The sequence below is a fragment of the Hydra vulgaris genome, chromosome 02, assembly GCF_038396675.1.
Source record: "Hydra vulgaris chromosome 02, alternate assembly HydraT2T_AEP".
NCBI lineage: Eukaryota > Metazoa > Cnidaria > Hydrozoa > Anthoathecata > Hydridae > Hydra > Hydra vulgaris.
Window position 1 is genome coordinate 5818758 of NC_088921.1, and position 13079 is coordinate 5831836.

Sequence of the window (13079 nt, forward strand, 5' to 3'; positions counted from 1 at the left end):
CGATGTGAGTTCTTTACAATAGAAATAATAAACAAAAAATTAAAAAATATACTGGTGTCCACTTGTTACAGACCACCTGAAGGCGATATAAAAAACTTTTCAAATCACCTAAAACAAGTATATCTAAAAAATAACAAAGAGCACAAAATATTATTCTGTATTGGAGACATAAATATAAACTGTCTACAGTACGATGAAGATGCTGTTACAAAACTTTTTTTGAAGATATGTTTTAACACTACATCTTTTTTATAATAAACCAACCAACCCGGGTAACATTTAATTCAATCACTGCAATAGACAACATGTTGACTAATTCATTATATGATTCTTCATTAAAAGCAGGTGTAATCAAAACGGATATATCCGATCACTTTCCGTATTACTTTTCTTTTTTTCAGGATAGAAAAAATAATAACTCTAAGATCAAAGTCTATAAACGAAAAATTATTAATTTTACTATTCAACAGTTTAAAGACTCACTATCTGCAGTAAGGTGGGATAGGATTTACCAAGAATGCAACCTTGGGCATACCAACTCCGCATATAATGAATTTAAAGAAATATTTTTAAAGCATTATGATAATCACTTCCCAATTATAGAACAAGAAATTAAAAATTTTATATCCGCTGCGGACCCAATTGTATTCTGTCTTATATTTGACACCTAAAGTTTCGCAATCGTCGTTTCGCGATTTCACTATTATGAACAAAATGACAAATTCCCATAGGCAAGATTTCTTAACCCAAGATCATGATGTCAAGAGGGGCGATTCTTGAACAAAACGACAAATTCCTACTGGTTAGACTTTTTAATACAAAATCACAATGTCAAAAGTAAAAAATTTTTTTAGGCTAGATCACAATAGTATAGCTCTAAACAAAACGACAAATTCCAATTGGCTAGATTCCTTAACCTAGAATCATGGTGTTAAAAATAAAATTGATATTTTTTAGGCAAGGTTACCAACGAGAAGTTTTAAATAAAACGACAAATTCCATTGGGCTAGATTTCTTAACCCAAGATCATGATGTCAAGAGGGGCGACTCTTGAATAAAACGACAAATTTCTACTGGTTAGACTTTTTAACACAAAAGTTCATTCTTTCAGGCTAGATCACAATGAAATAACTATAAAGAAAACGACAAATTCCAATTGGCTAGATTTCTTAACCCAAAGTCATGGTGTTAAAAATAAAAATGATAATTTTGAGGCAAGGGTACCGAGAAGAAGTCTTAAATAAAAACGACAAGTTCCGTTGGGCTGGATTCCCTAACCCAAGATTAGACTTTTTAACGCATAACCACAATGTCAGAAGCTAAATCTCTCAAGCCAGATTGCTATAGAATAATTATGAACGAAATGACAATTTTCCATAAGCTAGATTTCTTAACCCAAGATCATGATGTCAAGAGGGGCGATACTTGAATAAAACGACAAATTCCTACTGGTTAGATTTTTTAACACAAAATTTAATTCTCTCGGGCTAGATCACAATGGAATAACTATAAAGAAAGCGACAAATTCCAATTGGCTAGAGTTCTCAACCCAAGATCATGGTGTTAGAAATAAAAACGATTATTTTTAGGCAAGGGTACCAAGAAGAAGTCTTAAATAAAAACGACAAATTCCAGTGGACTAGATTCCTCAACTCAACATTAGACTTTTTAACGCAAAATCACAATGTCAGCAGTTAAATATCTCAGGCCAGATCGCTATAGAATAATGATGAACAAAACGAGAAATTCAGGTTGGCTAGATTCCTTAACCCAAGATCATGATGTCAAGAGGGGCGACTCTTGAATAAAACGACAAAATTCTGCTGGTTAGTATTTTAAACACAAAATCACATTGTCAAAAGTTAATTCTTTCGGACAAGATCGCAACGGAATAACTATTAACAAAACGACAAATTTCAATTAGGTAGATTTCTTAACCCAGTATCATTATACCAAAACTAAAAAGGATAATTTTTAAGCAAGGTTACCAGGGGTAAATCTTAAATAAAACGACAAATTCAAGTTGGCTTGAATCCCGAACCGAAGATCATGATGTCAAAAAGGGCGGTTCTTGAATAAAACGACAAATTTCAACTGGTTAGACTTTTATAAGGTAAGTATACTTCACTACATGTAACCTATATAATACAAAAGACTATACTTAGACAGTTGTAAAATAAAAAGGAATATGTGCACCTACTTCTTCTACATAAGCTTTAGTTTTTTACTGGACATCTGTCCAAATTTTAGTAATCTGATACTAACACTTAATCTTACTAGTTAATTCTTCCGTACTTCTCTCAGGCTATTACGGCTCAAAGTGTTCCAACCAGTAAACGAGCCCTGTTCGTGTACGAAATTATACAAAAATATTCAATAACTATTAGCTCGGTGTTATAAATATTCACAAGCTATACTTGATTGAGTGATAATCAATTTTATTTTTATATTCATATAAAGTATTTAAATAAAATAAAAAAATTACCAGGTTCGATAGCTTTTGGTCCAACGGGTTTTAAAAAATGTTTTTGTTCTTGTAATGTCAGTCTATAGGCTAATAAAAAAGCGTGCTCTTTTTGTTCCTGTTCAATCAGTTCTTCACTTTCGCGCTGTAATGCATTTTCTCTTTCATGCTTATGATAATTTTGCCACTCACGTCCTAATAAATTGTTTAAGTGATTAAGTGATTATAAGCTGATGACTCCTTTTATTCCCCAAATAATTTTTATTTTCAACACTAGGGTTTGCAAACTGATTTGATTGGGATATAACTATTTCTAAGAAAGTTTTCAGTCACATCGCTGAGTCCTCCATTTACTGTTTTGGGATTTAAAATATTTGACATAAACCTCTCTTCGTTATTTTTAAACAAAGAAGGTCTATATCCTTTGTTTGCCATTTCGTAGCTCTCCGCTTCTTTGTCCAGAAGATGAAGAATATACTTTGGTTTTTTGGGTATCTCTTTATCCACTTCTCCTAAATAAAACATTAAATATTATATTGTAGTCAAAATACAGTTTTAAAAATATATCTTAGTACAAGCGACAACAATTTTTTAGAAACATGCAAGTCTTGTAACATTTTCAGGAATATGCTCAAACTATTACGTGAACTGCCAGGTTACCTTATCCCAAAAGCTTTCTTCATTGCTATTTTGCAATTCTGTTCTTATTTTAAAAGGTTTAACATCATTTTGTTGCTCTGATTCCATCAAGTTTGGTTTAAAGTTGTTTGGGATGTTATCTGCAACGTCGTTGTTACCGTCACTGTCGCCTTTAAAATTAGAAAATTTTCCTTTATAATAATTTAAAGGAATGTAGCAATTAATCAATAAATATTAATATAAACAATAAACAAACGCAAATAAATTTTAATAAACTCATTTTAAAATGTGATACTAGTATTTAAATTAAAAAAGAATGTTAAATAAAGTGAGGCAAAAATGTTGAACGAGGCTAAATCAATCTATTTGTCTAACGCATGACATTTTTAATTTTATCTTACGACAAACATCTTATTAATGGATATTAAGTCATAATGCTAATTGTTAACTTACTTCAAACTTTTTTGAAAAAAAATAGTATTCCTTTATTCGAGATAATCCGTATTTTTCTAAAATATTGTAAGTTTTATTAGTTTATTTAAAAATTTATAAGTTTGCATTATAAATCTACAGTAAAAACGCTACGCAGCGAATTCAGCTGGGTAAAAAACGTAAAAAGGTATCAAGCTAGTAATCAGAGAGTTTTTTATATGTTTTCACGCAGCACTTGATTATAATATTTTAATATACAAGCAATCTTGATAACCATAAGTTTAAAGTAACATTTCTTTTGAAGTCAGTAAAATAAAAAACTTAACATGAAAAAAAGTAATAAAATATTTCATTGTATTTGTAAATTATTCCGAACTAATGCGGGACAACACTTATCTTTCTTAAAGATATTTTTTTATTGTTCCGTGAATTTACTGTTTTTTTATATAGTTCGGTAAAATCCGAAGTAGTGTGAAGCGTTTAAAAGGTGGCAAAAAAAAGCTGAAAGAACTAGCTATAATCAATAATGGATTTTGTTAGAGAATTAAAAAGTGAACAGGTAAATTTTTAGTGACTATGAATTATAAATAAAAAATATAAAGTTAACTAATTAGGATTAATCACTTCAGCGGTTTAAGTGAAGCAAATAGGAATAGTTTAATAAAATCAAAGGTTGCGACTGACATATAGAATATTATCTTTACAACGAAATACTGTGTACTATGACAAAAACAGCAAAGAAAATAAGTTTTCAGAGTTTTTCTTTTGAATCTTGAACAGTTTTTCACACTTGTTTATTCTATCTTTTGATAAGGGTCGGTTTAAATTTGAAATGGTGCTAGTATCACTAAACTGATTGTAATTTCAGCTTTAAATAACATACTTTAAATTTAACAGTCTGTGCACGGACAGTTAAATTTAAAGTATATACACAGCAAAAAGCTTGGAAATCAACATCAACGTTTTTTGATTTCCGATGTCGATTATCGAGCATTTTTTTATGTAGCAAGCTTTTAGTGCCGCCCTAGAAAATTTGCCGATTCATCCAACCGCTTTGTTTCCTTAAATCGTATAGGAATCGAAGACGTTCTACCTGAAATTGCCAACAAACAGGTTGATCCATTGCTTGACATTCATATCACTCCAGCATCTGTATCTAAAGTGATTTCCTGCCTTGACTCTTCTACAGCTTGTGGCCCGGACAACATACCTGTTATTGTCTTGCAGAAGTGTTCTCCGGAGCTGTCGTCTATACTCTCAAAACTATTCAACAAGTGCTTATCAGAGTCTTGTTTTCCAGTCTGCTGGAAAGCGGCATCTGTTATCCTTATCTTCAAAAATTCTGGAGAGCGATCTGATTTGTCTAACTACCGTCCCATAAGTCTTCTTCCTATCATAAGCAAGGTTTTTGAATCTTTAATTAACAAACACTTAATTTCTCATCTTGAATCTAACAACTTACTTTCTGACCATCAATATGGATTTCGATCTTCTCGTTCTACAGCTGATTTGCTAACAGTAATAACTGACAGGTTTTATCGTGAATTAGATGAAGGTGGAGAGGTTAAGACCATCGCTTTTGACATTTCTAAAGCTTTTGATAAAGTTTGGCAAGCTGGTCTTCTCCATAAGCTTTCTACTTATGTTGGATCCGGAAACCTCTTTAAGATCATTAAATCCTTCCTTTCCAATCGTAGCATAAAAGTTGTCCTCGATGGACAACACTCTTCTTCTTATTCTTTAACTTCAGGGGATCCTCAAGGTTATATCCTTGGCCCTATACTCTTTTTAATTTACATCAACAATCTTTCAGATATTCTCACATATAAGGTGGCATTGTTTGCTGATGATACTACCATTTATTCTTTTCGTGATAAGAAACCAACACCCTCTGATTGCTTGGAGGGGGCATTTGAGCTTGAAAAGGATCTCACTTTTGCTACAGCATGGGGCTCACTGTGGTTGGTGAACTTTAATTTAGATAAAACTCAATTTTTTTCAGCCAATCGTTATCGCAATAATTTAGATCTTCCTATATTTATGAACGGTGATGTACTCGATGAGTCACCTACTCTTCATCTTCTAGGATTAACTCTTACTTCCAATCTTTCTTGGAAACCATATATCAAATCAGTTGCAAAGTTAGCACCTGCTAAGGTTGCATCTCTTTATCGAGCTCGACACTTTCTTACTTCGGATTCTATTCTCTATATCTATAAATCTCAAATCCGGCCTTGTATGGAATATTGTTGCCATATCTGGGGCGGATCTTCTAATGATGCCCTTTATATTTTAGACAAGGTGCAAAAACGCATTGTAAACATAGTTGGACCTGCTCTTGCAGCCAACCTCCAACCATTTTTACATCGTCGCAATGTTGCTTCTCTTTCTTTTTTCTACAAATACTATAATAGGCACTGCTCTAAAGAGCTAGCGTCTCTTGTGCTATCTACTAAAATTCATTCTCGAGTTACTCGTCATTCAAATGATACCGAGTTGTCTAAAGAAATTTAGGACCTAGAAGAAAAAATGTTTTCACGCTTAACTGAGTGGAATTTTGTAAAACCTTGCAATTCTTATAACACTTCGTCAAAAATTTGCAATCTTTTCTTATACGAAAAATTCCTTCTTTTAACATATAAACTTGTTAAATAAACAAAATGAGTTGATTTCAAAATGATGTAAAGAAATGATGGTAAGATTTTTTTAATATATATTTATTTTTTTATAAATAATGTTGTTACTGTTATTATTAATTCAGGGTTCCAACAGTTTTTTTTTGTCGCTGTTTTTTTCTATTTTTTTTAATAATATGGCTGAAATGTTGAAAACTTTAAAGGATGTAGATAATCAGTAGATTTCAGATCTTTGCAGCGCAATTGTACATAAAAAGTTGGATAGTAAACATTTATATAGAAGGCACTAAAATCTGGGAAAAAATAATAAGAATCAGCATATTAACATGTAGTTTAGTTTTAAGTCAGGAATGGAACAACAGATGCACTATTAAATGTAAAGCAAGTTCAAGAATGACATTAGGAAAAGAAAAAAAGATCTCTGGATGGTATTTGTGGACCTTGAAAAATCTTTTGAAAGCGTACCAAGTTTGATCATCTTTGAGTATTTAGGCGTTAAAAGTATGCTGGTAAGATTTATCATCACTATGTATATATATGTCTTAATAACAATCAAAACAAAAGATGGAGGTAATGATAGTTTTAAAGTAGTTTTTAAAGGTTGGTGTGCTCCAGGTTTTATTGTTATTGGCATTTGGCAATCATTGGCATATCTTTGTTTGAACTATCTAAAATATTTCAAACAAAGATATGCCAATGATATTTCAAACAAAGATTTTGGTTTATTCAACATTTAATCCGCAGTTTTATGATGAAATAAAAAATCCCAGTCGAATGATGCAATAAAATTTGATATTGAATTGTAATCACCTTTTTTGTAAACTAAACAATTAAGATTCACGTTTGGAAAACGGTTCTAAAACTTAAAATCTCCAAATGATACTAAAATGACCCTTAGTGTTATTACCTAGTTAAGTATTAGGAGAGTTTAAAATAGATTAGAATGATTAAAAGAGATAGGTTATAAACACTTTAATTTATTATTTTATTATTTGATTTTTATGTAGTTATAAAGACTTATAATTACAGATTAAAAGTTGAACACACAGAGAAATCAGCTTTTAAGTTTCTTTACTTAACTGTCCTTGTGTTTGTGTATATATATATATATATATATATATATATATATATATATATATATATATATATATATATATATATATATATATATATATATATATATATATATATAAAATTATGGAAAGTAGCATTTTATATACATATTTAATCACAAGCATTTGTGACGATCATATATATTTCTTTGTAAAAAACGACCTGCAATGAAACCATAACGCAACTTTGTAAAAAAGACAAACTGATGTTTTCTTCTTGCTTAAGCCATTTGTATTTATGTTATTTTATAAATCGTAATTTTCTACGACGAAATTAAGAAAAAAATTTAAAAAAAAAAAAATCCTTTTTAAATTCAATTTTAACAAATTCATTTTTAAACATGAAGGCGAAATCAAAACTAGCGTCGACAAAACAATCCTGCTAACTTCTCGCTTTTTCTCTATTTATCGCTTTTCCATAAATTACCCTAACCATATTAATACGAATGATACACACAGGCAGTGAAGAATTTATAAAACTATGAAACTTAAAATTTATCGATAAATATAAGTCTACTTATGAACAGTGCAAAAAATATTTTATCAATTCTTTGACCCCCACGTTTTTAGTTTTGGGGGAGCAATTCATTAACTGGGGGGGGCAACTCATTAACTTTATTGCTCAGACTTCAATCATCTCAGCCTTTTGCAAACTATCATTATTTGACATAAGTTTAAACATACAAATGTTTTGAATTTGCTTAAACACTAAAAAATCCTGAATCCGTCACTACACACAGGTTTTTAATTATTAGGCAACAGGTTACCATAACCTGATGATACGAATTTATTTAATGCTCATGGCGAAATAAAAATTTCGTTTTTTTTGTAAATTTGTAAACATAAAACTTCAAAGTCTTGCTTAATCGCTTAGAGCGAAATTTCTCATGAAATTACTAAAAAAATACTATATAAAAAATATATGCCAAAATTTTATAAACCTGGATAATAGAGTTTGGGTAAGCAAAACGGATTCCTGATTGAATAAAATTTCGGATTATTATCCGGAAATTGGTTATTCGGCAATCAATATTTAAACAATTAAGTAAGGCAATAGGTGAACTCTTTGTATCCCAAGTAAAGTCTAGATTACAAAGTTTATCATGAAGTTTTATTTATTGGTTAATAATTGTTATTGGGCAGTTTTTAGTTTTCTTTTTTCCGGTGAAAAAAAGGAAGAATTCGGTTTTGTTAGGATTCAATTTCTTGCAGTTTTTTATACATATACTGCTCGTATTAATAAGCTTTTGAAGGTCAGAAAGGGTATAGCTAAGAAGTATAATGTCATCATGTTGTTGTATAAGTTGTATAATGTGGTATATAATGTCACATGTTGTTCATATGTTCAAAAATATTAAATGTGTTAATCCTAAAATGTTTAACTGGTTAATCAAAATAAATGAGAATGATCACTTAACCAGATTTTTGTTTAAAACAACTTTTGGGGAATATACAATTAAAAGTTATTTTGCGGCAACTGAATTTTCGATCTTACTTAAAGGACTAAAGGTATGAAATAAACTACAAACCAATGAACACCAAACAGAGGCAGATCTGCGGAGGATTTAGGGATATTTATCTTTATTATTTATTATCTGGTAAAAACATTTTTGATTTTTAATTTCCAACTTAAAATTTACGAAACAAAAACTATTAAAAAATTAGACAAAATGTTGTTCAGTAAATCAACTAATATTGTTTCCATTCGATTGATTTTAACGAAAAAAATTTTTCTTTATGAAATTTCGAATGAAAATCCATTCGATTGCGAGTGTGAATTATATACTCAATAGCTAATCTGAGCTAATATCTGAGCTTAAAGATTCTAAGAATATTTAAGGTGGCACACAACTGAAAACAAGTTTTTTTGTAAATAATCAAAATTTTGATTTTTTTTTTTTTAATGACAATTATTTTATATTAAAATAAAATAAAAAACAGATAATTTTTTTTTTTAATTAATTTTATTATCCATAATGGCCAAAAATGGGTTGTAAAACATGTGTTTTTAGTAAATCTTCAAAACCTAATAACTTAATTTTGCCTCAACTACTGAAACTAAAATTTTGAACATAGCTTCCTAATCATATTTCACCCTGTTTGACCGTGGGAATTTTTATAATTTAAATTATTTCATGAAATATTGCATTTCTAACAAAATCACCTAATATATATATGAAATATCAATAAATTCAGCACTATAAACATCAATATTTCACTTTCTATAACTTTTTATGAAAATTCTGAGGGTTAAATGAAGTATTATATTATGATAAACAAATCCTGAAAATTGTATTATGTAATTCTGTTTTGTTAATGAGAAAATGTGTTTCAAAGTTTAAAAAAATACATATTGAGAAAAAAGCAAAAATAAGAAAAAAATATATAACAACATAAAAATTATCAAAATCCACCAGAGATGTAACTATCAGTTGTTTCTTTTATTTGCTGATCGTCTATGAAACCTTTTTTAACTGCTCTTATTTTTTTTCTCTGCATTTTACTTTTATCCGTTGACTTTGACTTCATATGTCGAATTCTGGTTTTGTCAACTTTACTTGACGAAGCTAATGTAACAATTCCACTCAAGCCAAAGTATTTTAAAACTTCTAATACACCATTAGCACCATCATTATAATGCAGCACTGCTGAGTATGTTCCCATTTCAATTGTAGACTTACTAACAAATGTGTGCTTTGGTACGCGAGACCATATAATAGAATTTAATGCTTCATTGGCATTTTGCGTCGTTCCATGCAAACATTTAATTAGAAGATCATCAGCCTGAAGATCCTTGATGATTGGTAATATAAGATTCTTAATCCAGATAGGTATACATGATTTTGATTTGTAATTTGTATTATTTAGAGCCCAATATTTGCACCAACTTGCCAATCCTCTTGGGCAAAACTGATGTTGCATTTGCTGGTTTTCAAAGTTGGTAAAATGAAATAAAATAGCATAAACTGCCTTTTTCATAGCATACAAGTTGTTGACATTTTGACGAATGGCCATGCCATAATAGTTTTGCATAGAATTTATACATTTTTCTGTTAGGTTACCTCTACCTGATAAAGGTGTTTTAGTGCCTTTGTGTGCTTTGACTAAATTTCTAAGTCGTGTACCCAATCTTTTTTGCACATGACCTACACATTCAAGTTTTATTGGAGTGATGTCAAAATCCTGGTAAGGGTTTGAGTTTTTGACATCTTTGAATGAAGAAGTGTCTCCATCACCTAGAAACTCTTTATAAATTAGATTATTTTTTTTAACCGAGCGATTAAAAATTGTTACTGCTCCTGCAGACTCCATACTTCCAGACGAAGATTTGTGATTTATTTCACATTGATGATCAATTATCCAACACTGATATTCTGGAGTTCCTTTTTTACTGTTCCACATTTTACAGCCCATGCAGTACTTAGACAAAACTTCAATATCAATGCATTTATCCCCAGAAATCGCAGTAACTACACCGTGCAATGAATTGTGACCGCGTTTCTGCCATGTACCATCAATTGAAACTCTTACACATGGTATATCCTGAGCAATGTCAACTTTTTTAGAGTCCTTAGTCGCTAATAACATACTTTTCTCTGAAGCACTTTTATAAGCTACCATAATAGTTTTGTTTAATTTTTGAAATCCATTTTCAGATATACATTTTAAGTTCATGCAAGATGAAAATGTTTTTATAGCTCCATAACCACAGCCTACTTCTCGAAAAGCTATTATTGCACGAATATTAACATCATATGGTGAGTTAGCTGTTACTGCATCAAATTTAGCATTTATTGATTTGTTTGATGAATTAAATCTTTTAACATAATCACAGTGTTCACATTTTAATTGAAACAAATGTGCAAATCCTTTTCTACTGGAATCAACATCTGTTAAAAGTAATGGCTGAAAGCAGTTGTTGCATGCAGTTTTAGCTATAAGTTCTTTAAGAATTGAAAAATTAATAAAAACAAAATAGTTATCTTTTCCAGAATCAAATGTATTCGAGTAGTTGGGTTTGATTTTCCTTTCACTAGAACAGCTACTTGCTGCTTGAGTTGTGGACGATGTCATCGTCGATGATAAGATGTAAGAAGAAGATGATTTTTTATTTCCAACAACACCATTCCATTTTCGTTTTATCCTTCTTGATAAATTTTGTTTAGTTTTATTTCCTTGTTTATTCATTTAAAAACAACTTTATTCCAACTAAATTGAAATCAATTTTTAAATTCTTTGGTATAAAATGAGAGAAAAGTTACAGTATAAAAGACTAACATTAACAGATTAAAAACACTCTTGTTCGTAAATAAAATTTTGAATTATGACTTTTAAAACTGAAAACTAACAAGAGTCTGCGTATAACAAATTAAAACCAAGTTTGTGATGGTGTTTTACTGTTTTGAATTCAGAAAAACTCCTATGACTGATGGTTGCTAAGGCGTTGTTAGGGAATTTATTTTCAAGTGTCATCTACTAAAATGATATTAAATCAACTTTTATATCATTTTTGAGACTAATTTTTTTTTTATATGTTCAAGGAATGGTTATAGAATCAAAATACCCAAAAATCTAAAAATTGATTTTTTTCAAAAAACTTGCTTTTTTTCAGTTGTGTGCCACCTTAAGCTGTTGTGTATTAGTTATTACTCAGAAGCTTTTTCACTCAGAAACTTTAAAGCTACTCAGTACTGATTTTTTATAAACATGTATCTTATTTTAAAAAAAATTTGTATTAAATATAATAATATAAAAGTTTAAGTCGCAATTTTAAAATCAATTCTAGCCGATCTAAATAATTTAATATTAATATTAAATTATTTTAAATTCATTGTAGTTATTTTTGCTCGAAATTTACTTTAATAAATAAGTATATAATTTTTCAATCATAAATGAAAAGTATTTAATAGTATTTAGTATAGTCAATTTTACAAGAATACATTTAAGTCTGTTAACTGTTTACTTAATATTAATAAAGTATTTTGTTTCTTTAATAGTTTATATGTTTGTTTATTATTTAAACATTATATTTTAGTTTTTCTCTTTTTTAATTGTTTTTATTTTATATAATGTACTAAATTTCTTATTTTATTATTTTAACGGGTTATTATGTTTTATTCCAAACACCTGAGAATTCATCTCGGGTGTTAGCAATAAGACATAGTAAATCTTATTCTTGAAATGTCTCATTCAAAAATAATTCATGTAACATTTTTTTTAAACATTATATATACCACCAAATTTTTTATAGAACAATATTAAATACGACTAAATCCTTTTCTCAAGATTGTTGTTTTAATCCTTTTTAACGAAACTATGACTCTTTTTTTAACGGTTGATATACCCAGTAAACACGCTTTAGTTGGTCCAACTTACGGGCCAGTATTGGCTATAGTTGGCTAACTGTTGGCATTCTGTGCCAACCATTAACCGACTGTATACCGCGTGTTTTTGAATCGTAAAAGTTTCCCGTAAGTTTTATAATTATATTTTATGTAAATGCTTAGTCGCATTAGTATAATATTAAGCTGTTGTAAATTTGTATGAGTTTTTTAAAAACATCTACTAATAATTAGTCCAGTTGACGTCTAAACTTCAATGTGCATATATATGTCATTTTTAGGTAGTTTCTAGGCTTTTCTAAATTCATATATGATGTCTTTCTCTTTGTGTTTAATTATTCGTTACATTTTTTAATTTCATATTTATCATATGATGGATTTATGCGATATAGAAGAACAAAGTGTTGTAAATTTGTATGAGTTTTTTTAAAAACATCTACTAATAATTAGTCCA